Genomic DNA, 26,746 nt, shown 5'->3' with positions numbered 1-26,746 from the left:
TGTCGTACTATATATATCATACAGAAGCTGTAAATACTGTATTCGGCATATTTACCAGATATTGATCCATGGAAAATCTGATGTTTAGTAAACAATAGCTACAATTCAAGAAACTGAAATTATCACACAGCAGTTGGAAACAAGGTAACTTTTGTTGGATTTGGTTCATCTTGGAACACCCATACAGTCGACTGCTGCTTACTTTCGGGCTCATACGAATATATCCATGATTCGTCACCTGTCCCGATTTTTTTATAAACGTCTTTCGAAGCACCCCGATTGAATTTCTTAAGCATTTCTTTGCATCAATCGGCCTTTTTGAGCGATTGTCAAATTGTGTGGGATTCAACGCAAACATAACTTTCTCACAGCTAACTGTTCATGTAAAATCGCATATATGCTGGTGGAACTAATGCTTAAAGATGCCTCAATCTCACAATCGGTGACATGACGGTTTTGCTTAATCATTTCGCACACAACAGCCGATGTTGGACGACCTTCACGAAACTCGTCGGACAGCGAACTAGCTATACACGGTGGTGTTTTATGGAGCTTTATCGCCAAAAGTCAAGTTAAGTTGATTGATGTACTCTTGTTGTGATAATCCACGTCGAAAATCGTAAAAAATCATCTCACGAAAATGTTCACGATTCAGTTCCGTTTTTTGCCGAGACGAAACTTTCAACTAAATATGAAATAAATCAATGGCGTGCGTGCGACAAAATGTTCTGAGTACGTATATCGTAAAAATGTCAAACTTTACCAGTGGAACCGTCAGATGGATTCACATGACAACAGTGTTTGTTGCCAATTCCCGAAATATAAATAGTGACTCTCGTATAACCTCGCAATTTTTAATAAAATAACTGACTGTACTATATGTACTCTCAATATACAAAATGATAAACGATAAAACAGTGATTTGTCAGCTTGAGGGAGCAGGGGTAAAGGCGACAGGACGATCCACCTACTGTTGCGATAGTCGCGGGTTCGAATCCTGCTGGGGCATGGTCGTAAGTTTACGTATACAGAATTATTAGAAGTTTCTAAGCTCCTTATTTTAGTTGATGTAAATATACTACTACGATTCATTTTAAAATACACATGTTGGTATTCTAATTTATTATTTTTACGACCATAGGCACCGTCAATAATCAGCAAATTTACTAGTTTCTTATCAATTATTTTGAAAAAAAGACCGGAACACGTGTTCTATGACCAGATGACAAAGGTTAGTACACCGCCAATTGTTTATTTCTTATAATTGGCTGTTTTAATTATTGTTTTTACATTGAATTTAATGTAATATTTAAAATATGGATTTACAATTTTAAAAATTACTAATTGTAGGTTCAGTATACTTTGATGTTTTTGTAATAATTCTGATAGTTCATAAACGCATAAAAAAAACAAACCTCTTTTTTGTCGGAGAGATAAATGTGCAACATTCTTATTGTTAACTGTTTGTAAAATTCTAATAGTCATTTCTCAAAATACCGCTTCTATAATATCTGCATTTTTATAGTTTCATGGTGGTATTTTAATCTCTCCTACATATTGTCGGTCAGTCGATAGGCACGGAACTCCTTCTTGCGGTGGAACAGAATAGCGTGAGTTTTGCTCGGGTTTTTCTGCAACCGCCAGAATTTGTACCACGCAATCGTGTGGTTCAGTTGGGCTTGAAATCTGGCGGATGGCGGCACCTTGCGAGACTCCTGCGGAGATCTGTTTTGGAGAGGAGACTGCATCACCGATCCTCACTTGAAAGGACATGCCGTCCAAGGATGAATCTATCAAGGAGATTAGGTTATTCGGTAGACCAAGCTGGTTGTTCCCTTTGAATATTAGACCGCGGTGCCATACTTGATCGAAAGCTTTGGAAGCATCTAAAAAGATGGCTCCAGCTTTGCGAGCTTTTCTTAAAGCCTGGTGGATTGTAGCTGCGACGCGGACAGCTTGATGGAGGCTTGAGTGTTTGGCACGGAAACCGAATTGTTCGTTCGAGATTATGTGGTATGCGTCTGTGAAGCTGTTTAAAGCGTGTAATATCGCTCGGCATATATTTTCGGCAAGTTTGGAAAGTGAACTAATGAGATAGATTAGACTTGGCTTTCTTTTTTTGGAATAATAGCGACAAGCTCATGTTTCCAGTTCTTTGGGAAATGCTTTAGCCTCAGGATGGTGTTGACAATATTGGTAAGCTCTGAAAGTTGCTTGCTGGTAAGGTTTTTCAGATGGTTTACTGTGATACCATCTGGGCCTGGAGCTTTTTTAGAAGACGTTTTATCGAGAGCTGAAGGTCTCTGGACGAGACTATGCTCTTCAGAAGATGCACTGATTGGAAGTTTTTCCTCTTCAAGGAGGGGATAGTGTCGTTTATGATGGATAACGTATGTTGAGGTGGGCCAAGAGATTGATTGCAAGCTCGGTTTTTTTCCGGATTTGTCAGAGCGAAGAGCAATCGGCCTTTAGAGGGGAGATAATTTGGGAGTTTGGATTTTGGTAATAATAAGATTGGCCTTATTGTTAAAATTGATGAATAACTGAATAAAGAGGGCTATATGAAAATACTTCAAGAAAAAGCTATTCCTTCTAGATTAAATATAATTGAGAGGACAATGAACAACAACTCAACAATCATCAAAATTATGTCAGGGTTTCTTAGGGATGAACTAGACGAAACAGTGAAGAATCGATGCCCATCAAGCACTGTAGTACTGATGAGTAATGTAATTAAGTAACTAAAAATAAGACTGGTCATTTTGACTGGACCAAAACTTCACGAATAATCTATTAATTTTTTTTATTTATCCTAAATATATTTAAATTTAAATATATGTTATCAATCATGTGTTTTTTGTTAATTACCTCATTGTTTTCGAAAATGTCTGACCGATAATATTCTACAACCATCGGTCTAGATCATTTCTATTCCAGGAATCGATTTTTCAAAGATTCGCCTTGATTCTATTTATGTTATGGGCAATGAGCTCTCCGGTGTTCGTATAACGTTATAAATTATCGTGGACGTTTGAAAGGGGCGAGGATTAGAAAACTAGTAGGAAAGGCGATTATGAAACGATTCCAAAATACGAATTCGGCGAAAATCTATCTGCGCCTTTCCATTTCTCCAAGAAAACTATTTCGGGACGGTTGTCTTAAGCCGCGATCGCGTGAACCATTGCCAAAATGATCGTCGCCCGTCTGAAATTGTCTGGAAAAACGCGAAATAACGTATTATATATTGCTAGAAGGACCGACTTCATTGAATCAAATTTTTTTTGGGAGGCCGCTATAACTCACCGGCGCAATTGAGGGGTAATGGCGTTGAATCTTTGCCAAGGTAGCGATGCACTTATACCAGACGTTACAAAAACCTCAAATTATAAATATTTTGCACTTCTGTGTTTATAATACTAGGTTGTTTACTAATTCGCTGAAATAGAACCTGTAAGAATAACTATATTTTTTAATATCCGAGTCTTTTCCTCTAATTTTTGAAACCCATTACTAGTGGATACATTTTACGATTTTTTTTTCATTTGATAAAGTCAAATGGTGCTAATTCTAGGGAATAAATTGAATGTGCAAAGAAACAAGCAAAGAAGGAGGAAGTTGATTTATTACAATAACACCAAGTGTATCTTGAGTTTAATATTGATGGTTCAGTTTATACATTTTTTGAGGTGGTTCTGATGGCTTAATGACTAGCCATCGTTCGGCATAAAGTTTTTCATGAAAGGTATGGGATACCTACACATTGATGAAAGCAAGCTTTTTTGGTGCGTGGAGATAACTCTGGTGAATATAATGGGGTAGATCATCCCTTTTAAGCTATTCCAAGTAGTTTTATTTCCATATTCTTGTGTATTTTCAGTTCATGACAATAATATATACACTCAGATCAAATCAGCAACCTTTCGTAAGTGTTTCATATAATATGAGTTTTCAGGTACCATCTTTAATCTTCTTTGGAAATTGTTTTGATTTTACTAAATTTGAACGACTAATATATATTTTTTATTCGAACGATAATGTTGTCACCTCTAAGGACCTGATTTAAATCAAACTTAAACAACGCCTGCTTTATTGGCACTGTGGTCAAGGCGACAGGAAGGTTCTCCTACTCCTACTACTAGGGCATGTATGTACTTTATGTTTGTTATTGAAATTGTAAATGTCTTTATAAGCAACAGTGGAAAATCCGACAAGAAACAACCATCCCAGTCACGCCAGTAACCAGGATGGGTAAAACCGGATGTCTTCTGGTATGGTCTTTAAGTTGGTCACTGGTCGGTAGGCTTAATACCGGGGGCCGTGGTTCGGAGCCCACGTTAAACTGTAGGTTTAGATAAACATAACCATTTGGCATATAATTCAAAAACACCATTAATTCATTGATATAGTATTGTCCCAAGAGTTTTATATTCTATCAATTTTTGTGTCTTGTTGCTCTATGGTGGCTTCTTCTGATTTCATTTTGTTGTATTTACAGCAATTAAACATATGTTAATAATTAACAAATAATCATTGTAGTAATGTCTTTTGCAAGATATCGGTGTAAATCCAATATCCAAGAAGCAATCTTATCTTTGACCGTTGAGCGAGTGAATTCACAAGAAGCGATGTCTCGTGCTGTAGAACATCTAACCAAAGTATTATATGTTATAAATTAATAAATATATCTCTATTGCTTGATATTTCATCCATTCAAGTATTATAGTGCTGTGAGTTTATAGAAAAAGTGGTTTAAGAATTGTTGTAATTTAAGCAATGTTATTATTAGAAGCATTGAAATACCATTTACTCAATATTGCATGGTTTCTGCATTGCTCTATGAGATGTTTTTGTACTACAAATAGAGCAGAAAATATTTTACGCCTATTGATATGGGTTCTGTTGCCATTGTTACTTGTAATCTCATAAATAGCCATAGAACTAGAATATTTGAAGGAATTCATTGAAGAAGTATCGAAATAAATTTATGAACTGCATCTACTTTGATTGAGAGAAACTTAAGAAGAAGATAACTGTCATGTGTTTGATAACTGTCACCTGAACTAAATGCAGACATGTTAGCGTCATGCCACCACAAAAAATGATTCAATATCTTGCAATTCATGCCCTAGAAGCAAAGTACAAAAAAAAACATGAGATAATGCCTAAGAGCAACAGGAGTAGCAATACTAGTAGAGAGAATGGAGGAAGAAAAATGGAGTTAAAATGAATCCGCTTGCTAAACGACCAATGCAATAAGCTTACGAGCCTTGAACGCTATGCAAACATAAAAAATATGTTGATACAATATAACACAAATTTGTATTCATTAGGAATTGTTCCAGTCACAGCATCAATAAACCTACAAACCCACCTGGAGCAAATACAATTATGGTTGAAGACATGGCGCATTAAAGCCAATGAATCAAAATCCACGCATATAACGTTTACCCTGCGTAGAAGAACATGTCCACCAGTAAATATCAATCATCGTCAACTCTCCCAAGCAGAGCATGTTAAATATCTTGGTATGCATTTAGATCGACGCCTAACCTGGAAGAAGCACATGCTCTCTAAACGGAAACAACTAGGACTAAAATTATATCAAATGTATTGGCTCATTGGGCGCAAATCCAAGTTATCATTAGATAACAAGGTATTGCTGTATGAGTCTATACTCAAGCCCATTTGGACATATGGAATTCAACTATGGGGTACCGCTAGCAAATCTAATATATCCATCATTCAACGGTTCCAAAATAAGGTGTTGCGTGCCATTGTTGATGCTCCGTACTATATTTCAAATAAAGTGATACAACGCGATATTCCTCTAGAACCTATAACGAGTGTAATCCAACGTGTTTGTGTGAAGTACTTCGAAAGAGTGTCAGTGCATCCCAATGTACTCGCTAACCAGCTAAATATGCGACGTGATAGTGAAGTGCGTAGACTAAAACGTTTAACACCACCTGATCTGATTACTGTACATATGTAGAGTTTAGAATAAGCATTAGAATAAGACTAATTAATTAAGATAATATTTTATACAGAAGATTGCTTAATGAACGCAGAGAGTAATAAGAGTAATAAAAAAAATAAAAAAAATAAAAAAAATAGGAATTATAGAAAAATTGTTTTCTTTAGCAGGTTTTATTAGTTCCCCAAGGAAGACGCAAGAAATTTGCCAAACCCTTTAATTCTTTTGGACATTCGAAAGCAACATGTTTCCTGGGATGTTAAGGCCTAATTTCTGTGATATTTCATTTGTTTTATGTTTCTTCATGATCATCTTTGTTGTAACGCGATTCTCATCATCTATTTCAAGTGTTAAGCAGCCGTTCAGACGGTAAAAATCGAAATTTCGTATCCGAACAAATGTCCTAATAATGTTGTCAGCGACAGATTCATCTTTGGCATTAGGCGTAATTTTACAACGCAGTAGCTGTGACATACGTTAATCGTCGTTATATTTATGTCGAAAAGGCAGACGAGAAAAAAGTTGAACGGCTGCCAGACCGGCCGTGACTAATGCAGCCATCACATCGTTCGAGTTTTTCCTCAAAAAAAAAAAGCGTATTAAGACGTCTAAGTGGTCTAAGAGACGTTTGTTTAATATTTGTCAGCCTTGTTCGCGTCTATATCGCGTTCACTTAGCTTTGAAAGATATTAGTTCCACCTAATTTGAGGAAATCTCAATGAATGGGGTATTTTTTTTGTAATATTAGGTGTTTTCGGTATGGATTGTGTTAATTTTTTGACTTTAAAAGGACTGGAATCTTTCTGGCAACATGCGGTATCGTATCGAAAACACGATGTTGGTTTGTCAGGACCCAATAATCGATCCATTTTCTTACTTCTTCAGCATTTCGAAGCTCGATGCCAGTCAAGCCATCCTGCGTCAACAAGTGGTAATTAAAAGAGCGTGTCTAATAAATACACTAGGTGTCGCAAAACTGCAAATGATTTCACACAATTCCTCAGAATTTTGAAAGCGTGCGCTGGCGAAACCTATATAATGCTAGTATCGATCTGAACAAGTGGTTCTGTGAAACACGTGGAACAATTTTGGGTTCTCGTCTCAAGCATTCGCCTGTAGACATATGACATGATTAAAAATGTTTTGGACTGTTAATATTTTGGATATAACTGAAGCAATTACATCAATATTAACAATTAAAACCAAGCATAATAGGTGGTGAATACAGCAAAGCGCCATATATTATACACGCTAAAGTTATAGTGGCGATACAGCTCATTGAACTTGGTGACCTTCATCGAGAACTTATGTCTTATATAATTTTACCTATTTTAATCACTAGTACACGACCTTCCTACATAGCGTCTTCAACATTACGAAGAAATCCACAAAAGATAAAACTGTTTTTAAGGGATATTGGATATATACAGATTTCTCGCATTTTATACTATTTAATTTTTAAATAAAATGTGTTTTCATATAAACCATACAAAATGTTAATTTTAATCGGTTTAAAATTATTTCAATGATGTTTTGAAATTTTTTATTAATGTTGTTTGACAGGAAAACAGAAGTTGTTTATTATCAAACATGGAGTAACAAGAAATGGAAAGAATTATATAGAATACTATTACGTCAGAGATGCGATTACAAATAGATAACAAATTATAAGTACATTATATCGAAAAAATCTTTTTCTATTAGTAGATCGCAAGATAGATAGCCTGGTGCAGCTTGAGTGGAATCTGCTGGAGTATGAAAACAATCTTTGGCTCGTTAGAAGGACTTATTTTCCCCTGCTGTTTCTTTAGAAAAGAGACATATAGTCTATTCAATGTTTTTTGTATGTACGTCATCAAGATGTTAACTAACTAACTTTGTGGCTGCATAATTAACTGTAGTTTTTAGATGTACTATAATGTTAAAAAATAAGTTATATTTGATGACATTTTTGTTCAATTATTTTATTTAGATTAGAATTTTGCTGTACATCAAAACCCAACTCAACTAAGACTCACAGGTGATGCGACAATATTGCGACGTTTTAACGTCCCAATGTTAGATGTTAAATGACGTATGTATGAAATAACTTTGAGTAGACTATATAAATAACTAGCGACCCACCCCGGCTTCGCACGGGTGCAATGCTGATACTAAATTAAATACACTACAGAAAAAATATGAACGTTGTATATAAAAACATAGCGGCCCGCTCCGACTTTGCACGGGCATAAAATATATATGCCTATGTCACTCAATGAAAACATGATTAAAATCGATCCAGTATTTTTGGTTCATTCATTACTGCCCTTGGCCCGCACGCATTAAATTTGGAGTAAAACAATTCCTCTTCCCCTATACTTACTATGAAGATTTCCTGCTATCTTTGGAATATCTAAATTCATACAATTTTTATTACATTACACATTTTTAAACGCAAATTTTAAATTTGTAATATCTCCGAAAATATTTGTTTAATTTACATGCTGTAAGGAACCATATTGATCTATATTAATTGCACACTGTATTTAAGGTACTTAATTCGATAAGGATTAATGCCGTATTGCTTAAAATAGCTTCGTAAATAAGCCATTTTCTCACGTAAAAAGTAAACAATAAAAATGGTCAATGTGGGTTATCCCTAAAAGATAAACATATACCATCGCGGACTTTTTTGTAGACCTTTTTATGGTGTACAATACTGTAGTACATTAATTTGTACATTAATCTAACTCGTAGGGTTAGGCAGCGTTTTTGCTAATTGCTAAATAAGCCTAAAAAAATAGGTTAATTTACGACATCACGTTAGAAACCTCTAAAATTAGCAATGTTGCCTTAGTATATTATGCATGTATTATACATATAAACCTTCCTCTTGAATCACTCTATCTATTGAAAAAAACCGCATCAAAATCCGTTGCGTAGTTTTAAAGATATAAGCGCACATAGGGATATAGGGACAGAAAAGGCGACTTTGTTTTATACTATGTAGTGATATTAAACAGGCATTGTGTGGCAAAAAAAAGACACAAAACTGACAAATATGATAATAAAACTTACAAGTATTTAAGACACAAACAGTTGATGGAAAATGTGTTAGGCTGCTGTGAATTTTGAAGGAAATATTTGAAGTAAATATGGGGTATTGTTAACAAATATAATATAGTCATTATACAATGGTTCCAAAACAAACTGTTGCTCGTACGTTTCGTCCTAATTGTTGTAATTGTCGATGCTCGGAACTATGAAGAAGTGATGAAGTGATACAACGCGATATTCCTCTAGAAAACATAACGAGTGTAATTCAAAATGTTTATGTTAAATACTTTAAAAGAGTATTAGTTCACCCCAATGTGCTCGCTAATCAGCTAAATGTGTTAATGCTATAGAACATATATAGACTTTAAAATAACATTTAGAATAAGACTAACTAATTAAGATAACATTTTACACAAGAGATCACTTGATGAAGCGATTTTGTACATGTCATGTAGATAGTGTAATCATATAAATTGCTTATTGCCCACTAGGCCGACAGTCGAAATTAAAAATCTGTAGAGTGCTAAAGTTTTGTCATGGAGCGTATACCATTTATTAGGGATTCATATTTATTGCCGCGTTATTTTTAATTATGCTTTTTAAATCCCAAAATGCAATTAACTGGGACAAAATGATTTCATCGTACTACGATCAAAGCTGACACAAGACCTCGGAGCTCTTGTTCGTCGTCGCCGTTGTCCGTGGGTTATCAATCCTGATGCTCTCCAATGTTTGTGCGTCCGAATCGAAGATGCTCGACGACAAAAACCAAACCAAATAGCACGGACATCGTCCGAAACAGCCGGTCTCTTTCAGATGATATCTCACTAGGATTCGAGTTGAGCCTTTGCCGATTACCGATTTTTTGTTTGCCTTTGTATTACGCACGTCCGAATATATACAACAACAGATTCGGAGTCGGTACGAGGTCGATCCGAACCGATAAGGTGTCAGATATATTCGGTTTTGTTTATGTTTCGAGAACATTAACGATATTTTCAAAGAATCGGTGGTGTTTATTTTTGCCCCTCTTCTCTTGTTTTAACGGTTTGTTTTTAATGATTAGATAAGATGCGTGCACATCACTAGTCCCTTACTTTTTCTATCTTTCTTTTATTGTCTCCTTTTACTTATCGTATAAAATCTATAAGAGATTGTGTTAAAAAATACTCAGAATGTATCTGGAAGTTCACAATTCAACCAAATCAGCAGGCCGTTTTTTAAAAGTGGTTATAGTTTTCGAAATGTTCAATAAATTCATAATTTTACTATGTCTGACTATTAACAGCCATTTCTTGAACAAAAAGGTATAAATCCGAAATGAACAGAGATTTTCCTGAGTTTTATATACAGATTGGGGTATGTTTCACGCATTACAGTCCAGTTGTAATCGTTCATCATGCTTTTGTCACAAAATCCTTGGTATAACCCTCCATTTTTTCTAATCTAAATCTTGGTGTAGCCGCTCTCCTTGCTCGTACCCTGTATTAGGGGTGTTGGCCACAGGGAAAAATATGGATATTTCGATATTTTAAAAAATATCTATATTTTTTTGCATTATATACGGATAATTTTAATAATCCCTTACAATTATGTACCGAAAAATACACTACATATTTAAAATTAAGTACCAATTTAAACAGTTTATAAAAAAAATAAACGGCTCTACAGTCCTCCTACTGTTGCGTTAGCCGCGGGTTCGAATCCTGCTGGGGCATTGTCGTAAATTTATGTTTGAGATTGTTTAATATTTGTGATTGTCCTAGACAAGAGTGCCAGTCACGCCACTAACCAGGCTGATGAGATGATTTCTACAGTTGGTCACTCGCCAGTCGGTAGGTTTAATGCCGAGGACTGTGGTTTGGGGCCCACGTTAAACTGTAGGTCCAGTCCAGATAAACCCCTAGTTGGTAAAAGTAGACTTTAAAATATATATATAAAAAAATTAAACGTCTCCTATAATATTTAAGCAATATAATATATTTTTTTAAACATATAGGCCTAAAATATTTTTTTTAATTTATATTCTTTCGGCATCCCTAGCTTATATCGTCCAGGTTTTGTGAGAAAAAAAAAGGATGTGAATGCAGAATATGTAACAAATGGATCATTAATAAGTTTTCTCCCATAACGAAATCGCTTGAAGAAGTGTGATGCAACCGAAGTTCTTAAGGCATTTTTTGCGCTTCTACCTGGACAAATTAACAATGGATCACTGTGTGTCGATCTGTCTTCGACACTGATGATACGTCAATATATTTATACTCCGCTATTTTTTGTATTTATACAGACGACATTCATCGAGCAAAAGTAACAATCATCTACAAGATTGTTCTGCTCTCCATAACGTTTGTACAAATATATTTGCATGTATTTTCATCATATCAGTTTCATGACCACTTGTACGGTTTTCTTCTGCATGCGTTATAAAACAATTTCGGTACCCATGGTTTGTCAGGGTTTACTACAACAAAACCAAAGTGCTGCAGACACGCATCTTTGGGTGCATTTGTCATGATTTTTCCATGATTGTCGGTGATATAACATCTACAAAAGTAACAAAAATATTTTGAGCCAACTTTGCAACGTTGTCTCTGCACTTTCAAGCAAATGATGTTTAATGCAATGTAGTCAACTGACAGCCGTTATCTATAAGCGCAGTGCTTCCACCGTGCGAGAACCAATTTTGACAGAAGGATTACAGATCTGAGTTCATTACCTGAGACATCAAATAATGTTAACAATCATTCTCATGTGTTTGGATCGAAAAGTTGACCCGCATTTGTAAAGCTTGGAAATTTTGTACAGTTGAGATTCTTAACACTGAACTACTTGAGTATAGACCCAACGGCCTGCAGCAGTAACATCCTTAGTACTAGTTGCAACCTGCTAGTTGCTATTGCTATTACATCCTGCTATTTGCAAACCACGGATCCTTCTCAGTGATCAAAATAAAGCTTTCCAAGAGATTAAACGTTTCCAAAGCTCTTTCAAGTGTATGTTGAATTACAAAGCAGATACCGTGGTATACAGAGCGATATTGGTTTAGCAGCGATCCATTTATTCAAAAGGTGCTATGTTATGTCTGGTGACTACGCTACTCTAACTTTCCTTTCAAACTGCAATAGTATCTTCACATCATATTGCATGCATCGAGCAAATACTTCATTCTATTTGTTCAACTGATATCCGTCGACATCTGCAGTAACATTTTGATCCGGCTTTAGCAGCTCGAAATACACTATATCTTGCATATAATACATATAAATAATCCTCTCGTCGTAATAGATTTACTTTTCATCACTAGTTACAATACACCATAGAAAGTTCTTCTTTTTTACCTAGCAAGCAGATAAAGCGCGATTTTGAAACGGTTCCAACTTGCATTTTCAATCAATTCGTTTGGTAGCCATTTATTTTGACATTATAGTATATCTGAAAACTACAGTTAAATTATACAGCCACTATAGTTTATAGGTTAGAGTTAGAACCTCTGATCACTATTGTTTTCAAGAATTTTGCATACGTCTGACAATCGGGCGACTTTGACAGGCTCATTCGTATACATGTTCGACCAAATCAGACAGCAATGTGTCTCTTTTTAACTAAAATAAAATGAGAAGGGAAATTTTGTCTGATTCTGAATCGAATTTACGAATTGCGGCAGGCAATACATTAAACATCTTGATGACGTATATTCAAAAGAACTTTGAGTAGCCTATTAGAGGTGAATGATACAATACTACCAAATACACACTGCCTTTACATGGAAAAATGTCAAAAAACATATAATTTGACAGTTAGGTTAGGTTGTGTGACAATTGTTTTCATTAACATATTGTATTTTCATGCAAAAGTCTAATATTGTGTTGAGTTCTTAAACTGCACGTGCATTTTCAACGAGTTGTCTTGCAAGTGTAACGTTCCTTCAAAGTTGATCAAAGGACCCACTGAATATTTTTACCAAAATCTGATTTTAATGTTTTCTTGTTCCATTGCTATTTTTTAAAATCAAAATGTCACACAAAATGTTGCTAACGTCGCATAGAACTTCACTAAATTTAAATAATCAATCAATCAAGAGATAAAATAAGGAATCTCATCTAGACTATGGGAGGATCTTGTTCAAACCCTCAACGAATTACAATCGAATAAGAATTGAACAAAATTCTACGCTCTTATCTCCTCTTGATCGTATTTTGTATTTTTCATGGCTTGTCATATCAGTTGATTAATTTCCTTGCTGATATTGTTGGAGGTTAATAGGGGACTTCCGCGTGAGGCTCCAGTTGGGAGAACCCAAGAACCCTCAGTGGAAGCATGCAAATTTTATTTCTTAAGTACCAACTTGTTAATATTTAAGGCAATAGCACTGAGGGGGGAGCGCGATTTAACGTTTTTTCCATTTTATTTTCGTATTTTATTAACAGGGTCCTAACAAACTGCAGAATATTCAGACATTGTCAAATAATTTGAACCTATTTCGAACCAAGATTCTTACCTGATTATCATATATTTCGTGACAGAAAATCAAAATAACTTCCTGATCGATTCGGCTTTAACGTTCCTTGGTTGAAAATATTTTCCGTTAATTGAAAGTAATATTTGTCTAGTATTTTTACTAAGGAATAAATATTGAGGTCATTCAGGGGAAAACTTGCACAACTTATTGTTTAATAAAGCCACTAGCGATAATGGTTGCGAAATTGTTTAATACAAATAGGAAAAATATCGTCGATAACGTAGCGATGTTGCTAAATCGGGGGATCGATAAAAAGCTACGATAATTTCAAATATTAGATCACAGGTCATTAGATATATATATATATATATATATATATATATATATATATATATATATATATTTCTCCGTAAATTATGGACCGATTGTCAAAATTATTTTATATTAGAAAAAGTGTTCTACCGAGGTGGTTCCCATTGGAACCAAATCAGGATCTGATGGCAGAATCCTGGAAAATCGTAGGAAATCCTCAAATGTTTTCACATATTTTTCAGAATAATCAGATATTTATCAAATCACCGAGGCCAAGCAGCGGACCCTAGGGCCTGAAAGGTTCCTTATTTTCAATCATTGTTTTTTCAATCCTATTTTTCCTCAAACTGGCTGCACCTTTCGTTGGCCTACCCATTGTAATAACTAAATAAAAATAAACAAAACCCTTATTTAACCTATCTACTACTCGTATTTTATGTTCTACTATATACGCACAATTTAGCTTAATACCTACCTAAACCTATCTACTACATGTATTTTATATTCTACCATATACACACAATTTAGCTTAATACCTACCTAAATCTATCTACTACACGTATTTTATATTCTACTATATACACACAATTTAGCTTAATACCTACCTAAACCTATCTACTACATGTATTTTATATTCTACCATATACACACAATTTAGCTTAATACCTACCTAAACCTATCTACTACACGTATTTTGTATTCTACTATATACACACAATTTAGCTTAATACCTACCTAAACCTATCTACTACATGTATTTTATATTCTACCATATACACACAATTTAGCTTAATACCTACCTAAACCTATCTACTACACGTATTTTATATTCTACTATATACACATAATTTAGCTTAATACCTACCTAAACCTATCTACTACATGTATTTTATATTCTACTATATACGCACAATTTAGCTTAATACCAACCTAAACCTATTTATCTATTTACAATAATATTTTAACTACAACGAACTAATAAGTTTGAATTCGGTGCCAAGTCTAACCAATACAAAAATAATAATATAATTTTGTGACATATACACAAAATTAAATTACGAATAAAGTAAATCTAATTTGTTGCCCGTACCGACTTCAAAATGATGAGTTGGTAGCAATTTAAATAATATCGTAATTTATGTATTTATTTTATAAAAAACATACAATTTTTTTGTTAAAAGTATTTTATTGTGTAGTTATTTTATTTGAATTAAAGTGCGAACGTTTATAGAACGAAAATTGTAGGATGCTTCTTGTAAAATTCCTATTCGTTGATTAGGTCAGTTACATTGAACTTATTGCCGTTGTATCGGAAAGTTTGATTGTTATGTTCGACAACTATGACGTGCGCTTTCTGAACAACACCCCTTTTAATATTGACGTTAACTTAAAAGATAACAGCAAACAATATTGTTATCACTATGTCTATAAATACAAATTTGTGTTGTTACGCAACTGTTGCATAATGACTTATTTTTAAAATACTATTGGGCATTGAAAGTCATTTGTCGCATTTTTATAAAAATCTACTACTCGCCAGCTTAGCTTTATCAACAGGTCAAATGAAAAGTCACCGGCCTGACACATAGATGGCGCTACCAAAATTAAATCCATATGTTTTTTTAGTAAGCCCTAACTCTGAAAAGATGCGGGTATAAATTTGACAGTTATCGGATCACAGTTTGTGATTTATAGCATTTTGAGTGAAGCAACTTTTGTTATTATGAAAAAATGGATAAAAAGGAATTTCGCGTGTTGATGAAATATTGCTTTAATTAATTAATTTGCTTAACTGAAAAGTCCCCGGCCTACCATAGTAAAACATATTTTTTTTTGGCAAAATTAGTTTTTTTTCAACATAATTCCATACAAGGACGATACACTGATTATAGCGACCGATACCATTTCTGTAGTACGATTTGTCCTTTGTTTCAAAATAGGCCTCAGTTTCGGCGTCACCTCTTCATTCGACGAAAATTTCTTCCCAGCAAGCATTCTTTCGAGATCTGAGAACAGGAAATAGTCGCTGGGGGCCGTATCTGGAGGATATGGTGGATGAGGAAGCAATTCGAAGCCGAATTCATGGATTTTTGACACGGTGCATTGTCTTGGTGAACCAGCACTTTCTTTTTTTTCTAATGCGGCCGTTTTCCGGCGATTTCGTCCTTCAAACGGTCCAATAAAGCTATGTAATAGTGGCTGTTGATTGTCCTTCCTTTTTCAAGGTAGTCAATGAAACTTATGCCATGCGCATCCTAAAATACAGACGTCATAACTTTGCCATCCGACTGTTGCGTTTTCCCACGCTCTAGAGCGAGTTCATCGTGTGTAGTTCACTCAAATGACTGTCTACTGGACTTAGGAGTGAAATGATGAAGCTATATTTCATCCATTGTCACATATCGACGCAAAAACTCGGGTTTATTACGCTTGATCATCTTCAAACACTGTTCCGAATCATCAACTTGTCGTTGTTTTTCGTCTAAAGTAAGCTTGCGTGGCACCCACTTTGCACAGAGCTTTCTCATACCCAAATATTCGTGAATCATATGATGTATGTTCAGTTAATATCTTTAGAGTGATTTCATTCAATTTCAATTTACGGTCATTCAAAATCATTGTGTGGATTTTTTAAATGTTTTCGTCTTTAACAACCTCTTTTGGGCGTCCACCGCGTTCACCGTCTTCGGTGCTCATTTCACCACGTCTAAACTTAGCATACCAATCCTTGATGGCTGATTTTCCTGTGGCAGTGATCGGAAACTCGGCATCAAGCCAAGTTTCAACTGTATTTTCAAGTTTCAAGGAATTTCAAGTGCTTCAACTGTATTTTTTCCCTTCAAAAAGCAATATTTTATCAACAAGCGAAATTTCGCTATCCATTTTGTTCGCAATTACAAAAGTTGCTTCACTCAAAATGCTATAATTTGCAAAGTAATGATCCAACAGCTGTTTTGAGGGTTAGGACTAACTAAAAACATATGGATTTAATTCTAGTAGCGCCATCTATGTGTCAGGCCGGGGACTTTTCAATTGGCCTGTTATATTTTGAGATTTTTTAAATTTTATTTTGAGATTTTTGATTTTTGTAACATGTTTCATTAGCCTTTACTATGCACTGTTATGCGTGGATACGTTGTTTTTAACGGATATGTTATTTTATTCTACTGACATTAATCCCAAAGCAGCGTTATAAATTTACAATTTTTTGAAAATGTCTAGTCACCAAAAGAAAAAAGCCACTGAAAGTCATCGATTGTTGTTAGAGATTTACGGTGAGCGAGCTCAAGACATATAAACATGTAAAACCTGATTTCAACAATTCAGATATGATTTCAACGATTAAAATAAAGAACGTCCTGGTAGGTCGAAAACCTTTGAAGATGCGGCATTGCTGCAATTATTTGATGAAGACCCAACACAAACTCAAAAACAATCGATAAAAAAAAATTATGGCTTCCACCTGGCTAAACTTGGCTCATCGACTACAAAACCATATCGCTCGCTTGCACAGCATAGCTTCGCCGATTTCGAAACACTTAAAAAATGACCCGTTGAATGGTTAAGATCAAAAGTGACTCTGTTCTTTTGGAATGGCATCTGCAAGTTGCCTGGGAGATGGACAAAATGTTTAAAACCAAATGGCCAATATTTAAATAAATATTTTTAAGTATCTATATTTATTGTAAAACCCGGAAGAGAATTACCAACCAATTGAGTTATTAGAACAAATAAAAGGTAATAAATATACAAATCAACTAACGCCTTCATTAGAATCGGATCATTATCTCAATAGCTATCAATCAAAAGGTCCCTATCATCGGGATTGCCCAATTTCTAACATTTCTAGCCCGATAAGAGCCGAATGCGTACTGGCTTTGACGTCAGTTCAAACGCAAACAAGATGAAACAAGAGAATAAACAGTTATTCAAGAAATAATAAATATTTGATATTTACCACTGGTCAATACTGACATAAAATTATCAGTTGTCGTTTTTTTTGGACGTAGTAATATAAGTAATAGTAAAAGCTGAAACAATATTATCTGGGTTAACATTCTCATATTGTAATTTTTTTCCAAACTCCACCAATGGAATATAAATAAATATTGACTATAAGAATCTTATGGCTGTGTTTGACACGGTTGACAAAGAAATTGTAGAACCATGTTCTGAAGACAAACATTTTAAATTTTTATATGTTCTTCAATGAAAATTGGTTCAAGGCGCCATGACATGTAAATCAAAGAAATTACCTAACATGCCAATATTCCTACTAGGAAGGAAGGAGATAAATTAAATTTCATAATAAATCAAGAAACCTATGGGGCAGAAAATGAGCAATGATATTCGTTTGTTCATCGTTTTGTTCCCCTGAATTATTTCCGTTTTAAACAGAATGAATGTGGTCGATATCAAGTCATTGTCACTACATAGTATAAAACAAAGTCGCCTTTTCTGTCCCTATATCCCTATGTGCGCTTAAATCTTTAAAACTACGCAACGGATTTTGATGCGGTTTTTTTCAATAGATAGAGTGATTCAAGAGGAAGGTTTATATGTATAATACATGCATAATATACTAAGGCAACATTGCTAATTTTAGAGGTGACGTAACGTGATGTCGTAAATTAACCTATTTTTTTAGGCTTATTTAGCAATTAGCAAAAACGCCGCCTAACCCTACGAGTTAGATCAAATTAATGTACTACAGTATTGTACACCATAAAAAGGTCTACAAAAAAGTCCGCGATGGTATATGTTTATCTTTTAGGGATAACCCACATTAACCATTTTTATTGTTTACTTTTTACGTGAGAAAATGGCTTATTTACGAAGCTATTTTAAGCAATACGGCATTAATCCTTATCGAATTAAGTACCTTAAATAGTGTGCAATTAATATAGATCAATATGGTTCCTTACAGCATGTAAATTAAACAAATATTTTCGGAGATATTACAAATTTAAAATTTGCGTTTAAAAATGTGTAATGTAATAAAAATTGTATGAATTTAGATATTCCAAAGATAGCAGGAAATCTTCATAGTAAGTATAGGGGAAGAGGAATTGTTTTACTCCAAATTTAATGCGTGCAGGCCAAGGGCAGTAATGAATGAACCAAAAATACTGGATCGATTTTAATCATGTTTTCATTGAGTGACATAGGCATATATATTTTATGCCCGTGCAAAGTCGGAGCGGGTCGCTATGTTTTTATATACAACGTTCATATTTTTTCTGTAGTGTATTTAATTTAGTATCAGCATTGCACCCGTGCGAAGCCGGGGCGGGTCGCTAGTATACGATAAAACAAATATGAAACATCAGCGCTCAGTTATTTTGCTGAGAAGTGCGTAAACACAGCACCTATATCAAAAGTAATATACACATGCTCAGATATTCTTAATTCAATTTAATTTTGCTAATAGATAGATATTTACTTCTTAATAGATCAGAAACTATTTGTTTGTTATGTAGCGACCTTGAGGCATGTCGAATTTTACATCATGGAATAACGGATACAAAATACCCAGAAATCTAATCCCAGATGTTGAACACGGGCGGGGTGCCAACTGGAACCCGACAACGAATAGCTGGCGGCAACCCCGAGACGTTTATCTGGGATGTTATTGAAAGTTATTTCCATTCATTGAGTGCTCTACCATCGTTTGGTTTAGACGTGCCACCATCGACTGCCCAAGCCTCGTCTCCAGGTAACACCGCTGCCATCCGTTTTATCTAATTGTATTTTTCACATTTTTTTATATAGCCAATAAATAACGGTCATATAATGTAAACACCACTGTTTCATTTCGTTTCACCTCCATTCACCATTCACATCATTTACCCTAAAGTTATATTTTCTCCTTCTGTCTCCTTTTTACCAACTAGGGTTTATCTGGACTGGGCCTACTGTTTAACGTGGGCTCCTAAACACAGTCCTCAGAATTAAGGCTATCAACTGACCAGTGACTGTTTTAAGGATCATCCCAGAAGACATCCGCTCTTATCCAGCTTGGTTACTGGCGTGGCTGGGATCATTTTTCTTGTACTCTTGCTTAAGGACAATCACATAAATTTACAACCATGCCCTAGCAGGATTCGAACTAACGACTATCGCAACTGTGGGAGGACCGTCCTGTTACTTTGACCATTCGGTCAACCATGTCGGCAGAAACTTTATTGAGTTGAATAATGCGATAAAACATTCACATAGAACTAGTACGATTTGTAACAAATAAATAACATTTAACACGAGGATTTAAGAATAGTATTGTGATTATCATGAAACTTTATTCTGCGAATTCAATTATTTTTTCTCTAAAAGTATCGAGAACGATTAGAAAAACTAAAACAATTATTTCCCATCTAAACCAGCTGAAAAAATAACGATGATGGTCACGATGATTGCGAAATCCTGGAAAAACTGCATTTTCTAAAAATAAGCTCTTACATCGTCCTGCATTTGCCAATTTTAAGCTAATTAACCTATTAATCTCGAACAGCAGGTGTTCTATTAGAATAAATTGTCGGTGAATCGTTTTTTTTTAAATATTTCTGATGAAACTGACGATGTGGTCAAGTATACTTAAAAATCGCATAAAATGTTCCCTTATTAGTAATTTAACTGTTTTAAATTTACCGACGATTAGATGTATGAGATGTAGTATTTAATTTTAAACGATTTTTATGTTTAACACGAGGGACTGCGTTAACTATAAACATTACATTAAATCCAGCTCGAAAAACTATCACTTACGATCTGACGCCGAACATAAAAGGATTTCATATTTATTGTGTTCCAAACACCTTTTAAGCAAATACTTCATTGTAAATAAACTCCAAAATTAAAAAATAAAGTACAATATTAATAAAAGGAGTATATTAATTGAAATGATTTAAACTAATGACACTAAAATATGTACAAGAACTGAACATTGTAAGAATTGAATTGAACATGGTAATCAGGCAGAAGTAGTGTAACGGTTAATCGAATGGCAAGACGAATTTACAATATTTCTAAATTTCTGGATAGTCGTGGATTATTGCAATATGGGAATACCAAAATGTTGAAAAGCACTACAAGCTTGTCGATTGTTGTAACTTGGATAGAAGCCTCACATGCAAATATGAAATGAGGTTGCCGAAGTCCTGTAACGTTCAATTATTGGGATTTCCAAATATCAAAATATAGGAAACCCACTGACACCCACAAGTTTTCAAAGTCGCCAGTTCAAAATCCGTATTATGCTATCGCTATGAGTTTCGGAACCAAGGCATATCTCAGTTTGGGAACCAATTTTCATTACTCTTCAACGTTACTTAGTAAAAAACAACCCAGTGCTCACAGAGATTTTTTGATGTCAATATCATGTTGTTCTTGCTTCTATTTAAAAGTAATAATCACAATTTATTGATTCACTAATAGGTTACTGATATTAGTAGCACTTATTAAACGTCAGTAACTTATTAACAATTAAGTACACAAGGTGTTTTTTTAAACGTAGAACATTTTAAATATATACAAGAAGTATTAAACTATGTATACAGTGTCGAATGAGTTATTTTGCATCTTTTTTTTTTTGGCAAATATATTTGTGAAATCACGTGATATCAAATCAGGCAAATATGAATAGTTAATCAAACATTTTTTTAAAGGTGTAGCTTAGTTTAGAATCTTTTCGAAGACACACATTGGATACATTGTCGATTTTTGATGATTTATGCCATGCAGAATTTTAACGATATCTTCGGTTTTATTGCAAACTGTGATTCGAAACATTTTGGTCATCAAGATACGTACACCCTCACAAACTTCGCTAAAGTACATGTACAGCGGCTATATTGAACTGAAGTATTTCTGTAAAAGTTTTACATCGATCAATCTGCCCCTTACAACACCTCATATTTCATATTCAAATAATAGAAAAACTATTTTGGCATGGTTCATATACGTGCTAAAAACAGCTCTTAATAAGAATAACTTTTCGTCCAAGAACAGTTCTCTCTGTATGAAGCAGCTTAAAATATATCAACCTTTAATATAAGCAAATAATGCCTATCGGAACAAACACAGAACAAAGTTTTATACGAAACCACGTCCAGGAGCAACCACTCATTTATGAACCGAATGAATTTGGTTAAAATTCATCAGAAAAAAAAGGTAGGACTAATATGGAAGTTCAATTTGATCCATGTGGAATATTTACGAAAAAAAGCCAATGTTTAACGAGCGGTTTTGATCTTTCTCCCTAAAAGTTATCCCGGTTTCCCGAGACCACAGACCACACCGCCTAATCGTTTGAATTCGGGATTGTTGGTTTACAGTTTCTTTACTGTTTCGCTTAGGACGAGCTGGTTCACTGACAAGTTCTAGAGTTTAAATGTTAATGTGTAAAAAATTGATATATAACTATATTAATATCGCTCATCGTCATCAGATACTAATCAGATAAAAATTAATTATAATGAAGCTGAATTTACTTTATGAATATACATTAATCCCTATATATTAATACAAACGTAACTGAAATTAAAATATATTCTAGAGCTGACGTCAACAAAATTTCCAAGATAGGGTCATTTTCAAAGCTCACACAATGGCACGGAATATAAGCTGTAACTAGTTATCTAACACTGTTTGCTAGGATATTGTTCATAGTGGTTAGTAAAATTATGCTGTGTAAACATGTAGATTTGATAAGAATTCGTAATGAATTAGTACTAACACTGTTGCAGACAATTTTGTACATATTTAGAATATACTAAGAACCTATAGATGTTACTAGATGAATAGCATAAAGTTACAAGAAGAAAATCTAGACATACTAGGTATCTTTAAGACACATAGGTGGTGTAAAAAATGCCAAATATAAATGAAATACCTTAACAATTTGTGACAATGACAATCACCAATTTGACATCAATTAATTGTTTTCTTTGATTTTCATTAATATTTTCGATCCATTCGTTAAAAGCTTTTATTTAGGTATATTATTAGGTAGCGTTGGGAGGTTTCGACTGAAATTGATTATCGACTGTTTAGTAATTGACTACTTTTTACTATCGAGTGTTTCAGTCGTTATGTTTGGTTCGACTGATATTGCTACTATTTACTAGTGACTGTTTCAGTCGCTATATTCGGTTCGACTTATTTTATTACTATTTACTATCGACAGTTTCAATCGTGTACTTTTGTTACTATTTTCTGTTCTACTAGTACCATTTGACTGATTTTTAACATTCTGGCTGTTGTCCGAGCTGCGACCTTGACAAAAATATGCCGAACCTAGGCTTATATAGATTTATATGTAATATATATAGTTTTATTATTTTTTGGTAGTTTGTTTGTAAATAACAATACTTGTATATTAATATAGCAGCAGCATTTTGAAACTATATTTTTCAAGATTGTTAATGTAATAGAATAAATTGTGATTGATGAATAGTAAAATACTTTTGACTGTTTTTATGGCAATAGTAGATAGTAGTTTTTTTTTAATGACTTTTAGATTTCGATCTAACACATCGATTTTTTTTTTCAAGTTTTTACAGAGCAGTTAAATTACGTAAAATATATTAACCGTAAAGAGGTGATATACTATATTCATTATTTATACTTAATATTATTATCTTATAACTTTTCAGTAGAGTGATGCATTCAGCTAAACGTTCTATGGTTTGAGAATATTTTCAAAGAGAATCCTCAAGTTTTATCTATCTGCAATCCTGGATTTAAAGAATCAGTGTTTGGTATTACAAATAATGCTGATGCGATACAAGAACTTATCACAAAATAGATATATCGCATTTATAACCTTAAAAATACGATACAGTACTACAGCTCGAAATTCAAGACACAAAAACTGACGAAGAACGTATTTCATTTGAAGACATTTAGATAAAAATTTAGTTAGAATGAAAGATATAGTTACACTAGGTGCCACAACAATTTTACAAATTAAGAAGTATTTGGAAATGCCACTTATTGACCGTTTAGGAAACCCATTAGGTTTTTGGCATGCTCATAAAATGGTATTACTTGATTTATATCGGTTACATTTAAAATATTCTGCTAAATATACGTGCAACATCTATCCCATCCGAATAACTTTTTTCACAATCTGGCCAAATTATTATCAATCAAATAAATCTCATCACGGGAGAAAAGCTGAACGTGTATATTATATTTTTTAATAGTGATTCGCTAGTTTTTTAACTATTGACTGTTTTGCGACTATCGACTATTTTCAGTCGCTATTATTAGGTTTATTATTTTAAGTTTCTTAGTGAACAAAAAATATATATTAGTACATCCCTTTGTCCTAACTATTAGTAATTATCGCATTGTGATGAATTGTTTTTCAAGGAGAAACAACATCGTTAGCCATAATTTACTTCTCAATGAAATACGGACATGTAAACAATAAAAACGTCATATATAACCAAAGTAAATTGAAATGTTATTAATTTTAAGTGTCCCTGCCTTGAACTAGCCAATCATATATTAAATCTTGATATAGTCTGAGGAATATTCAGGGAAATTAATATAGTTATAGAGAAAGTGTTCAAAATGTATCTATCAGCTGCTGACTTATTTAATATAGTAAAAAGTATATACTACAAATTATCTAACTCATATAATATAATGTTGGTCCATTTTATCTCAGTTAGAAGTTTAGTTTGTCATTGACATTACTAATTAATGAAGTTACCAGTATTGTTAGGCTTAAACCCAGTTCAAACATGAAGGGAATTAGAAGATTGAGAATTGTCGTAGTATATATAGTCAATTCAAAATAACAGTGACACGAGTGTCCATATATCTCTGTCTAAAGTTGTAAATTCGTTTTACAGTCAGACAATATTATTGTCTTTTTATTATATTTAAAAAGATATAGAATGCTGTTAGAGAAGTTCGAACATGTAACGGAATGAGCCTGCAAAAGTTGTCCGTTTGCCAAACTTCTGAAAATTCTTCAAAATATCATAATTACGAGTTATAAACCGGCATGCGTTGTCTTAACGCTTTGTTTTAGTAAATTTGAAATCGCTAGTTTTATCAAGAAAGGTCTATACAGATAGTAACAGGACAACCTAAACAGAAATATAGTAATATCATAATGACTTTACAAGGATACATTGCATCGAAAGAAACAAGAACTAAGCGTAAAACATAAACATGCTCTCTAATGAAAGGAAATTACATCACTCAGATATACAATTGTTAATTAAGTGGATTAAGCCTTCGGGAGATAACACTACGTACAAAAACAATGTATATAAATAAAACAACTCTAACCTATAAATTATTGTGGCTCTAAAATTAATTGTAATTTTAAGTCATTCCAATTATTTTATTTATATTAAAATATTGTTATATGTCAGAGCCAAAATGTACTAAAACTCAGAGTAGCTGCGGCAACATTGCGACATCTCCCGTATCTCTGCTATTTTGAATTGACTATACACTTTTCATGGCTAGTCGCAATACGCCACAAAAAAAGGAAACCACGATATTGAAACCATCGAAATGGAATTTTAGGTAAATTCGTTTGGTAACCATTTCTACTCTTTTTAGACGTTTCCCAACGCATGTAGACTTTTGGAAACGGTTGAATCTTCAACTGCGAAGCTGCCTGAAAGTTTGAGCTGGGTTTTCTTATAAAAAAATTAATCTTCTTCGTCATCCAAATCGTTCTTTGTTATCGACATCAAAATCACCACTTTTAAATCGTTGAGACCAAAATCGAAAATTGACAGATTTCCTCAAATCAAACAACAAAAGATACTAATACTAAATGTAAAACTGTCATTTTATTCCGAGATATGTAAAAACCAACAAATTGAATAGTTATTTTAGATTATTTTAAGAGTTATTTACATTGATACTTCGCATTTTCACCTATAGATATCGTTGATCAAGGAATGTACAATAATGACCTAATAATTTTTACTAATTTTGGTCTATAAAGGCCTGTTCGAATGAAGAATGTTAAAAAATCAATATATCAGCCTAGTAATCGAAAAACAGACCTTGTTATCAGAACTAAAGATGTTTTTAATAAATTGTTTAGCAGGAAAAAAAAAGAAAAAATCGGTGGTTTATGTGGGAGCAGGAAAGGTTACGAGTACATTATCGCCCGTTTTATTCCTGACCCACCACATGTGATGTTTTTTCCTGTTTAATACTGTTTGGTAAGCAAACATTCGCACATTCCGATACGTGCGAATTTCTAGTTTTGTTGTTTCCGGTATAGTTTTTGTAGCGTTTTCGACAACTTATGAAATGTTGTGTAACGTGACGCAATGTCGATCATTTACTTTCAGATTGTTCTTCGGTATTTAAGTGCTTTGTAAATAAGATTGCCAGGTGGCGTGAATCATGATGAATATATAAAATAAAATATTTTTAACAAAAAAGTCCAAACAATACAAAAATAATAATATAATTTTGTGACATATACAAAAAAAAAATACCAACAAAACAAATCTAAATTAATATAACTGTTTGGGTTCGGCACCTACTTCAAAGTAGTCTGTTGGTAGCAGTTAAAATAGTATTGTAAATAGATAAATAGGTTTAGGTAGGTATTAAGCTAAATTTCGTGTATATAGTAGAATATAAAATACGTGTAGTAGATAGGTTAAATAAGGTTTTTTATTATTTTTATTTAGTTATTACAACAAGTATTATGTACATATTTTATTTTAAAATACTTTTTTCTGTGTTAAAAACCGTTAAGAAAAGTTTGGTGATTTTTTAATTTTTAGTCAGTTCCTTATTTAGTTCTTGAAGTTAGTTCAATTTTTTTGTTAAAAATATTTTTGTTTCTTGCTTTTTAGTGTTAGATATTTACTCAATAAATTACGCAGTTATTTTATTTAATATCACAATGGGTAGGCTAAAAATAAGAATAAAGAAGCAACGATTGAAAATAAGGAGCGTTTCAGGCC

At 33.6% G+C, this 26,746-nt stretch overlaps 2 protein-coding genes and 1 long non-coding RNA gene across 3 annotated transcripts in view; 2 read left to right on the top strand and 1 right to left on the bottom strand.

Moving 5' to 3' along the window:
- The window catches only part of LOC143193813 (uncharacterized), a 108,906-nt gene that overhangs the window by 55,080 nt on the left and 27,080 nt on the right, over window positions 1–26,746 (top strand). The window lies entirely within an intron of this gene.
- The window catches only part of ImpL2 (Ecdysone-inducible gene L2), a 69,855-nt gene that overhangs the window by 36,561 nt on the left and 6,548 nt on the right, over window positions 1–26,746 (bottom strand). The window lies entirely within an intron of this gene.
- On the top strand, window positions 1,103–19,837 carry LOC143193821 (uncharacterized). Its single transcript, XR_013005106.1, has 3 exons — window positions 1,103–1,231; window positions 19,268–19,503; window positions 19,682–19,837. It is a non-coding gene; the product is annotated as an uncharacterized LOC143193821 (long non-coding RNA).

The sequence above is a fragment of the Rhynchophorus ferrugineus genome, unplaced genomic scaffold (assembly GCF_030347505.1).
Source record: "Rhynchophorus ferrugineus isolate W39M unplaced genomic scaffold, kcgeb_rfMv2 rfM3, whole genome shotgun sequence".
NCBI classification, from domain to species: Eukaryota; Metazoa; Arthropoda; class Insecta; order Coleoptera; family Curculionidae; genus Rhynchophorus; species Rhynchophorus ferrugineus.
The sequence above is the reverse complement of the archived record's forward strand: the minus strand, read 5'-3'. Positions and strand labels throughout refer to the sequence as shown.